The sequence below is a fragment of the Triplophysa dalaica genome, chromosome 8 (assembly GCF_015846415.1).
Source record: "Triplophysa dalaica isolate WHDGS20190420 chromosome 8, ASM1584641v1, whole genome shotgun sequence".
NCBI lineage: Eukaryota > Metazoa > Chordata > Actinopteri > Cypriniformes > Nemacheilidae > Triplophysa > Triplophysa dalaica.
This window is the reverse complement of record NC_079549.1, coordinates 12,540,554-12,550,995: the sequence shown is the minus strand read 5'-3', so window position 1 is coordinate 12,550,995 and position 10,442 is coordinate 12,540,554.

Sequence of the window (10,442 nt, the reverse complement as noted above, 5' to 3'; positions counted from 1 at the left end):
AGGTGCCTAGCGTGGCGAATATGCAAGAGACAGAGAGATAGCTTCTCTAACTAGTGCACGCAAGAAGACCTCGGCGAGCAATGGAAATACTGTGTTATTTCACAGAGAGTATAAGGATTTAAAAATGTAGAAATAAACTGTTTGTTTCTTCAGTAGAAAGGTCAGTATTTAATTTGAATAATTTCTGTCATTTTTAGGAGCAAAAACACAACAAATTAGTACTTAATGCATGATAATGTGAATTATTTGACAAGGGGACATTATTATTCAAGGCACCAATTGATGAGTGAAACGATTTCCGCAAATGTGCTTCAGAAGCTATTTTACAGTAATTACACAAGGGAACTAAAGGAGACTGGCATTATCTGCCCTTTGCCCTGGAGCAATACAGACTCTATAACAAACTCACTCTCAGTCTCATTAAGAGCCCCCACCTCACCTCTCCTGGCCTTCCAGGGGTCCGTCCGTCCAGATCTGGCAGATGGAGAAAAGATGCCAAAACCGAGTGTGGATCATCCCTTTGAAAGGAGTCCAGTTTACAGCTTTGGTAATCCACACAGTTGCTGTCCAGCTGCAGTCATGCAATTCCTTATTCAGATAAACATACTACTGGGACTGGCAAGGATTTTGTCATTTTTTTTAGTATTTATGTTTTAGTATTAACCCTCACGATTAACTCTTCAGACACTTCAGAGCCCACTTGTTATATTTGGGTCAGATATGACATTGAATGCAATTACAAATTGATTACGCAACTGAAAAAATGACCAAGTAATGATTTGCGGAGCAAGAAGAACAAGAACTTGCATGTTCCTTTCAATTCCAATACATACCTTTTGGCCTTTCGTGTACATTGTTCATTCAATAACAAGAGAATAATTTGTTGGAGTGTACGTCTTAGAGAAAATTGCACAGAGTGGAGATATAGAAAGAAAAAGATTGCTGTTTGATGCAGCCATGAGAGGTTCTGGATCTCCTCTATTGCACCATTTCACGTGGAAAAACATTATTCCTGGCATGATCTCTACAGATTCGGATCACAGTTCACATATCCACTGTATTTATGGCTCACTGGAGAATAATGTCAGTGAATTAGTATGTGTTACGACTGGTGTCGTAAACTTACAGGCCTTGGGTTACTTGAGCCTGGCAGTGACATTCTCCATTGGTCTTCCTTTTTCTTTAACTTTTCAGCATATTTTTCATTTCATATTTAGCATTATTTTGCCAGAATTTAAAACAAATTGGAGTAATTTGATAAAAAAAAATAAACGTTAATAATTCTATGTTTTGTTACTGAAATGAAATATACAGTGATATTCTTCAGAGTGAGAGCATTCATTTGCTGTGTGACTTATCTATGTTTTATGAGTGTGTGATGAATACAAAATTGAATATTATTCATATGATTTTCACAAGGGGAATGGGTGTATTATGGAAATACATAAATTGATGTAACTGGTAAATCAGATGAGGTTTTAAGCTTTCAAAAGATACCATAGAAAGTTTAAGCAGTCCAAACATAACTTGTGGTAGACCTCCGTAAATTTGTAACTCTTGAGTTGTTTTTTATTTATTTACTATAATTAATATACAATAACATATTCATTTAAATTAATAATAATATAAATTACATCTAAAAAAATAATATCATAACTAAACAACAGACCGGAAGCTAACTTCGGGCCAGGGGCTTACATCCAATGAAACTGTCTGAATGTCTAGTTTTGTGCTCCACAACTTATAGATTTGATGATGCAATATATTGGACCCACTGGTGGGTCTGTGGGGTGTGGCAGTGTTTAAGAGGTTAGTTGAAGGTTAATTATCGTTTGGCTTATTAAATATTTTGGCTTTAATTTAGTTCCTTTTCCAATTTATTAAGTAGATAAGCATGCAAAAGTTTGAATACTTCTAACAAGCTATAGCAGATATGAGTTTGCATGTGATATGACTTAAAACAATGACTAATTTAGTCAAGATGCAGTTTCTGTGATATGCTGGTCTGAGTCAGTTATTTATTTGTGTTCTTGTTTGTTTTCCCTTCAATTCTAGAATGAGAGATAAAAGAGGTTTCTCTTCTGTTCTTATCTGCTGCTATCCTGAAATTGACCTTCTGGTCCACCTGGGAAATATATTGGCTCGCTGGAGGGTGCGGGCCTTAATACAGGCCCAGTGTAAGAGCTGTCAGCCAGCCTGATTACCTTCATATACACATGCACCTGCTGCCATCACACACAGGCTCTCCTCCATCTCTTTTGCTGGATCTCTGCAAGCAAATAGTGGCCTGAATAGAATCATACATACACACACACGCTTACACGACTGTGCCTGAGACAGATATAATAGACGGTATCTCCGTTAAAAGGAAAACTCGAGGTCTCGCACACACGCAGTGACTCGTGCGCATCTCATACACCCTCACATGTATATAGTCTAAATATAAACTTGTTGATTAGAGTCATGCAATTGATTATCCAACACCCTTTCAACAAGAAATATGTCTCTCTCCCACACAAACATACAGTCTCTCTCTCTCTCTCTCTCTCTCTCTCTTTCTCTCTCTCTCTTTCAGACAAACCCGCTGTCTCTCGAGCAGAGACTGTCTGCCCCACTTTCAAATGGGCAATTTTTCATCGGCCCCCAGAAAATTCCTCTATTCTTACCACCGGAAAGCTAATGCGCATCATCTATCTAAGAGCAGCCAGCAGGAGCCAGAGAATCCATGCTTATATATGGTCTCATTAGCCAAGCAACTGATACCCAAGCAAACTAAATATGGCTTTCGGTGTGATCTCAAAGCGGCAGTCCTTGAGTTTGGCAACTCTTACAAAACATTGTGGAGGCTGAACAATTGTATTTTGCTCAGTATTTTTGCAGACACTCCTCACCGTAGATTGTGACAAAAATATTTGTGTTATTTTGGCCTATTGCATCTTTATATGGATAGGACACTGAGACAGGAAATTATGGGAAGAGATGGGGAGAATCGGAAGCCTGGAAATGACCACAAGCCGAGATTCGAACTCAGATCGTCAGAACATCTGCAGCCCAAGATGTTGGCGCACAGTCCACTAGACCACTTGGAACACTTATGTTTTATTGTTTCTTCTGCATGTTCTGTGCATATTACAAGTGTTACGAATAATTCTGTTTGTGAATTTGATACTTTTGAATGAAGTGTTGCATATTTGCAATTGAGAGAAACTCAGAGATGGCACCTTTAACTTGATTTGTCATGTATTTTGGGTTGTTAGCGGAACTATGTTGATAGACTGCATGGAAACATATTTCTGTTTGCCAATGCAGAACAGGGCTTTCAAACAAGTGTGTAATTCAAATATATTTGCTTGAAAGGAACTTCACCACTTTCGGGAACTTTTAAAGGAACACAACAAGGATTTACAGCCTGCACGCTTTTAATCACATCTGAGTCACTTTGCGAGTACATTTTCAGTACAGTTTGTCATAACACTCAATTGCACATCGGCAATAAATGTAATTTATGTATGTGGAACGTTGAAGATAAGACAATATGTGGGTGTGTACAGGTTTAGAGTTATTTGTGAATTTGTTTTTTAGAAATGTATAGGTAATATAATATGGGTTTATGTGTTAATAAAAAACTGTGGTAGACTTTAATATTTACTATAGTAAAATTCCTAAATGCTTTAGTGTTTTAAACCTGGTGATACTAAATATTATTGTACAGTATACTATAGTATTTAGTTTATTAATTTACTATATTACAGAATAGTAAACATGTACAAAGTCTAGTAATTACTATAATATTCAACAGTTTTGTCATGATTCTGTCTCATCTTGCATGCATTCTTGCATCTAGTGGTAGGATCATGACAGAGCCTCATTTTTTGTGTGGAGAGAGGCATGTTATTGTTGGTTCTGACATAACATGTGCTCTCTCCGATCTCGTCCATGTCCCCGCCTTCTTGTTTACTTATTAGTATTCGTTAACAATTTCATGCCCTACACCTGTTCCCCTCTTGATTTGGTTCCCTATTTTATGCCCTCGTGTTTTCTGTCTTGTGCTGCTGAATCATTCTAGATCCTTGTATTGTTCCTGTCATCCTTGTTTCCTTGTTCTCCTGATGTTTGCTGTTACCCTTCCTTTTGGATTATTGCCTGTATTTTAGTTTGTTGACTTTTGTTTTTGTTTTGCGTGGCAAGTGTTTTGTTATCCCTTGTTTGAGTTCCTGTTTTCCCCATGGACTTATTATTTAAATAAATGTTTTGTTGTCTATCTGGCTGCCTGCAATTGGGTTCCTCCCCATCCGTTCCTGACAAGTTTACTATGGTAAATACTCAATTATAAAACGGTTAGTTCTGATTCTGATTGGTTGAGCAGAGTTCTATGCCGTTAATAATTACCCCCATTTATAACTGCTGACCGCGTTACATAGCCTAAATATCACTTTATTTACTTTATTTTATAATACCTTGCTGTGCATATGGAATAACCATTTTATAAAAGCAATAAGATCAAAGGGCAATGTTCCAGTCACCAAGATGGTGACGACCAGCTCCGCCTACCATAGGCTTAATTTTTACTGTTTCGAGCAAACTTAGGGGTGACGTCACAGACACTACATTCATATTTTATACAGTCTATGAATAAGCCCCGTGAAGTTGTGGGTTACAAGTGCATTTTATAACAGCCAAGGCCATTGTGGCACAACACGTAAGGCACTGTAACCCACTTTTTAATACTAATTGCTTTAGTATACTAAAGTGTTTTTTAAGTTTATAGTAAACTGTAGTAAAATTCACTATACTTAAGTGTTTTTATGGGAACATGCCAGGACATTTTAGGTGGTCTTCATTTTTTTCCATGTAAAAAAATATTAATGTTGAAGGTTTCACATTTTGTGTGTGGGTTGGATTTAGATGGTGTGATTCTGGTATGAAAACAATCTGCATATTGTTTGTGCGTGTATAGAGGGCTGTTGCTGATGGGGCATGTGACCAATTTTCTGAGTCTATTGGTCCATAGAAGCCCACAACAATCTCTACCGAGTGTGTAAATAAATTAATAAATGCGTATTCTGAGAGGTCACTCGATAATGCTGATGCATCTGATTCAACCACAGTGTAGCTGAGAGGCTCTAGAAACTGGAGCTCTGAAGTTTTAAAAGCCTATAAATCTGACTATTCTATAGCTTTAAACGCAGACTCCGTTCTACCCGAATGACTGAAGATTTGTGCCCTGTCACATGAAAAAAACGTCATACAATAAAACTAATAGAATTGCATTCAATCTCCTTAAATTAAAGATTCAGACAGAAAGTCTGGAGGTTGAATCGCAGGTTATTTCTGTCATTATAGAGAAATTAAATGCTAATTTGGTACTTGACTTGTGCCCCGATGCTCTATTTCTATTCATGAATAGTCTCATTCAAGTTTTAAGGTATAGCATTACCTTACAAAATTGATTTGGCAAACTTCACTAATTTAGAGTGTTGCAATTTATATGGTTTTGAATGTATGGATAGGTAAGGTGCCACCTGCAACATTAATTGATATAAACATGGGAGTTCCTTCTCATGAATCACAGCCTTTAACACATGCCCCCTGGTGTGTTTCTGCATTATGCAAGCTAATGCACCATATTATGCATCGGAAATTAAAGGCAACGGTCATGTCTAATATCAGCATACGTCTCTGGCTAACAGTTCTACATTATATAATCACGTAAATAGACACATTTTTAAAGTTGAGTGGACATGTCCTTTAAATTGGAACCCTTAGAGAGAGGACACACGCCCACAGAGCTCTCGCTGCTGGAGCCCAATTACATCTCCCCAGCACATTAGACAGCATTAGCGTGCATTAGCAGGGGAGCTAAGCCTCCGGTTCATCTCCCAGAGTCTCGACCTCCTACCTACCAGAACAGCGATTAGCATGCGAGCTAATGTGCATTAATGTGTCAAGCTCCCCTATCGTGGATCTATCTTGTTCATGTTCTGTGCAAAATTAAGACCCTCACTGAGCCTGTCAGACTGATATGAAGTCTTGAAAACAAAGTCACTTCTTCAAGATTGGCTGCTAAAAGCCAATCAGCACTGCTAATGATGTGTTAAGACAGTGGTTGAGATGATGATGAAAATATAATGGAAGCTCCACCCGTATAGGTAGAAACGACATTAGGGGTGTAAATGTAAAAAAGGAAATACACCTTTCATACATTTCGATTTTCTTTAATATGCAGGTTCACTTAAGTTTAGTTTTCCCCAAAGTGTATTAAAACATATTAGGGGCAACACATTGCTTTATTCCTTTTTAATTTGACAGCCTGAAAATATGCACAAAATTGTGCATGTTTGTTGTGATATTTGATAAATGTAACAACTTCACTGTACTTGCAAATGAAGCAGTTATTTATGTGTACTGTAAGGCAACACTCGCAGTTTGTCTAAACGTATCACTGTTTGTCATCATACAAGTATATTTACCGAAAATGAAATTGATTCAAGGGTATCATTTATAAAAACATGTGAATATCACACTCCCTGTAACACAGCTAATGTCAGGCTCTGTTGAGTACACATTTTTCACATCCTTCAGCTTCCATCACATGGCTCACTGATTTTATATGATACAGAAAGCTTTAGTGCTGATTTTTTATGCACACGTTCAGAACAACGGTGGTTCTCATATACTTCTATTACACAAAACCAATGCAAGTCAAAGTGTATCACCATTGGTTGGTCATCAACGCTCTTTAAAATATCGTCTTTTGTGTGCTGCCGAAAGAAGAATGCCATACAGGTTTGAAATGACAAGAGGGTGAGTAAATGAGTAATTTTTGGGGTAAACTATCACTTTAAATATAAAAGCCATTTCTCTGATATTTTGTGAACAGTAAAATAGATTTATTATGGGAATATAAAAAGTGGATAGAGAAAACATGTTGTCATTTTCGGACTGAAACCATGTATCTCCAAAACTGCCACTTTAAAGGAAACAATATGTAAAACAATTTGTTGTGGAAATTGACGAGCACTTTTTAATATTTTTTATTGGTTAAATAATTTCAGAACCCACAGACAGAAAGTGTGATCAATAGTAATGATTTAGGAAAAAAATCAAAATCATGGAAAATAGATTTTTTTTCAAGGTAAAAGCTGTGCTATGTGCATATCTTAAGAGGGGTATGATGTCACAGTTTGAATAGGTGCATACGGGGGAGATGGGCTGTTGCTCCTGCTGCTGCCGCTGCCGCCTCCCTCCTGCTGCTACAGTACCTAGTGAAGTCCTCTTTGATCACATAGTGTTTTGAGTGACATTTAACTGCTGGGCTCGCAAACAAAGTGTCAGTAATATGAAATGGATTGAAGGTTTAATTAACAGCTTCTATTAATTATGCTTCAACATCGATGAGACATGATACACCGTATCATGCAGGCTTGTAGAAAACATGAAAACTGTTTCCTGACAGTGAGAATAGCAAACCGTGAACAATAGAGTATTTAAACGCACTGCAGTATATCAACACATTACACTGCCATAAGTGCTTTGTTCTCCAGAGCTGTAGATTATGAAGATGATACATGCAAACTATCCAAAAGAGGCAACATGATATTGCATAGTGGTATGTAAAGGGGTATGTATTAAATGGATTTCATTTTATTGAAATAAATTATACTGAACTGTGCTAATTCTGGCATTCTGACTTTCACCTTTGTGTTTTTACTTCATGTTCCAGATGCAGCGCAGCCCCAGTTTCTGCTCCTCAGGAACAGGCAGCAAAGACTTTCAAAGGTGGACGGAGTTCAACAGAATAGAACATCATGCAAAGATCTCAAGGTGCAGAACTACCTTGACACGACACCTTAAAAATGTATGTAGCACGTGACTCTGAAATTGTTAATGAATCAGGATACAAGTATTTAAACAATATTGCATACACTTGCAATTTGGAGATTTTTGATGGTTGTGAAGTCTTGAAGAGTCTGCCATAGAGGGCCCCATCTGTCATTTTAAGTTTCAAAAGAGTCAATGTAGGTTCTTTTAGGCTGTATTATGTTTAGTGGTTTGGAAATGCGATGAACTGTATCTTGACTTTACAAAACAATTATTTAATGCTTCTACAATATAGTGATTTTCACTTTTTTAATAAGTTTTAGGTATATATGTGTGTGCATGTGTATGTGTTTCACTAAACAGCATATAAACCAGCTATATATATCACAGTATATATGACATATACATACAGCCATGGAAAAAATTGACCATTCCAAATTTTCTGCATTTCTAGATGTATTGTGGCCATTCCTGTCCAGTCCTTGTTGAATTTCAACAAAATCAACCCCCAAAAGTGACATAAAGGCATCCAACAGGAATGTTAAAGACTGACAGCATGAAATGACACTTGAAAACTGTTAAAAAATTTGTTTGCCGCATAAAATATGATTTTTGTTCTTGTCCTATATGTACAAAGTGAATATAAGAGACATCTACGCCAAGCTTTTCCTCTTTCTTACTGAATACCATATCTGCAATACGGTGCATGTATGCCGTTAATAGTTGCTAATAATAGTTTGCTGCAATTCATAAAGCACATTTTTCATATATGTGAGCCGCTGTCCTCCTCTGTTTGATCTCTCTGTAGTGATAAGCCAGAAGGGCTTGACTTGGCATTCTCAGTTGAATGCAGAGGCACAGGTCACTTCCTCTTTTAATTTGTTAGTGCTTGAATTGTTTTGAACGCTTCAAGATTGGACTGCCAAACTGGATTTGCGGCTAAATGCAGTCTGAAGCTCTGCCTTGGTATTTGGCTCTGAGCCTATTAGCATGTAAATGCAACAACTTACAGTAGAGCCGAAAAAGACAAAGTGAGGCATGGGCTCGTGCTACAGGATGTACACTTTGGTTTCTTCAGCGGGATCTTGACAACACAATTCATTGGTGACTCACTGATATACCCTTAGATATTATGTTGAAAATGTGAGCATATCAAGTCCCAAAGTGTGTTTTTCAATTACACATGTCTTGAATTGAGCTAAACGTAAAAATGAATCTGTCGTTTTTTTCCCTTATTGCTACCAGTGACCTTGAAATGAGGAAGCATTTCCTTTTATGATTTTTTTCATCAACTACTAGCTGTTGATGGAATATTTATACTTTTAATACTCATCTTTTCATACAATAAATTAACATGTCTTCAGGAAATATTACAGGCGTAAAGATAGTCAAGGGTTCGAAGGCGCACAGTCTTTAATCGAACTGCAAGGTTCCAACTTACAAATCACTAAACGTCATTTTAAGTTTGTGTGGTGAGTGGTGATGTCCATGTGGGTGAGTTGTTTACTATGTGATTAGTCTGCCATTGCAACTTAGTCTGAATGGGTCAAACTAATGGAAGAGCAGCTGGTATCATACTGACAGTAATGGATGCCTGAGGATTATGGGCGAAGGTTCACACAAGTTGCTGGTTTGAGGTAAAAGCTGTTTGTTTCTCATGGTCTCACCCACTCATCCTCCATCTGTGTTTGTGTTGCTTTCATGGGTGGACTTCAGAGGCATTTTTATCTCCATGTCATTTATTGGCCCTTTCATTGACATCCCTAGTGGTTTCCACAGCACACCTGCAGGGCCTCTGCGAAATGGGTCTGTCTGATCGATAGCTCTCTTCATTCCTTTGCAGCATGTGTAAAATTCAGACAGGTTTAAGAAGATAACAGCATTGAAGTCACTTGAAGATAATTTGAAACAGATTTAGCAAGAGATCACTCAGTTTGACAGTTAAGTGTGGATTTTAAAAGAATGAATAGTGTGGAAAACCTACATTTGTGACGAAAGAAAGAAGTTTGAACCTCAAATTTGGGAGCTTTAATATAATGTGACATGTTTTATATGACTGCTGTCTTTCTGAAACCTTGAAATTTGTGGTTTTCTTTTTTTACCGAAAATCATTATTATTACTCAGGCTTTGTGTTTGTCACAAGGTTTTGCAAATATCTAACCAATAAAAAGTATTTAAAAGTACTTGTCAGCTTTGACAACATAGTGTTTAATCCTTTAATAAGAGCATTGTTTTTGTCCATTTCCCGAAAAACAAAGAATTTGGACATACAAGGTTTTGGAAGGACAGCAGCGATTATAGAATTATTCATTATATTTTACAATGAATCCAGATTTTAACTTCTGAGTCAACCTTACACTGAAGTCTCCCTCGATGTTAGCGACGTAAATGATGTAAACGATTTAATATCTGTTATGTGTGATTCTGTGTTATGACGGCACAGTTGTAATTATGATAAACTGTCTTTTAACAACATTTGTCACAATTGTTTCTTCGCTTCATTAACCGGGGAGTTGATATTGCTTAAGGCTTCTCACAGTTCATGACATTACATTCATATCATTGTCTGTGATGTCTGTTTAAAATTAGGCTCCATGGAAAGTCATCATTTTGTTTCTTT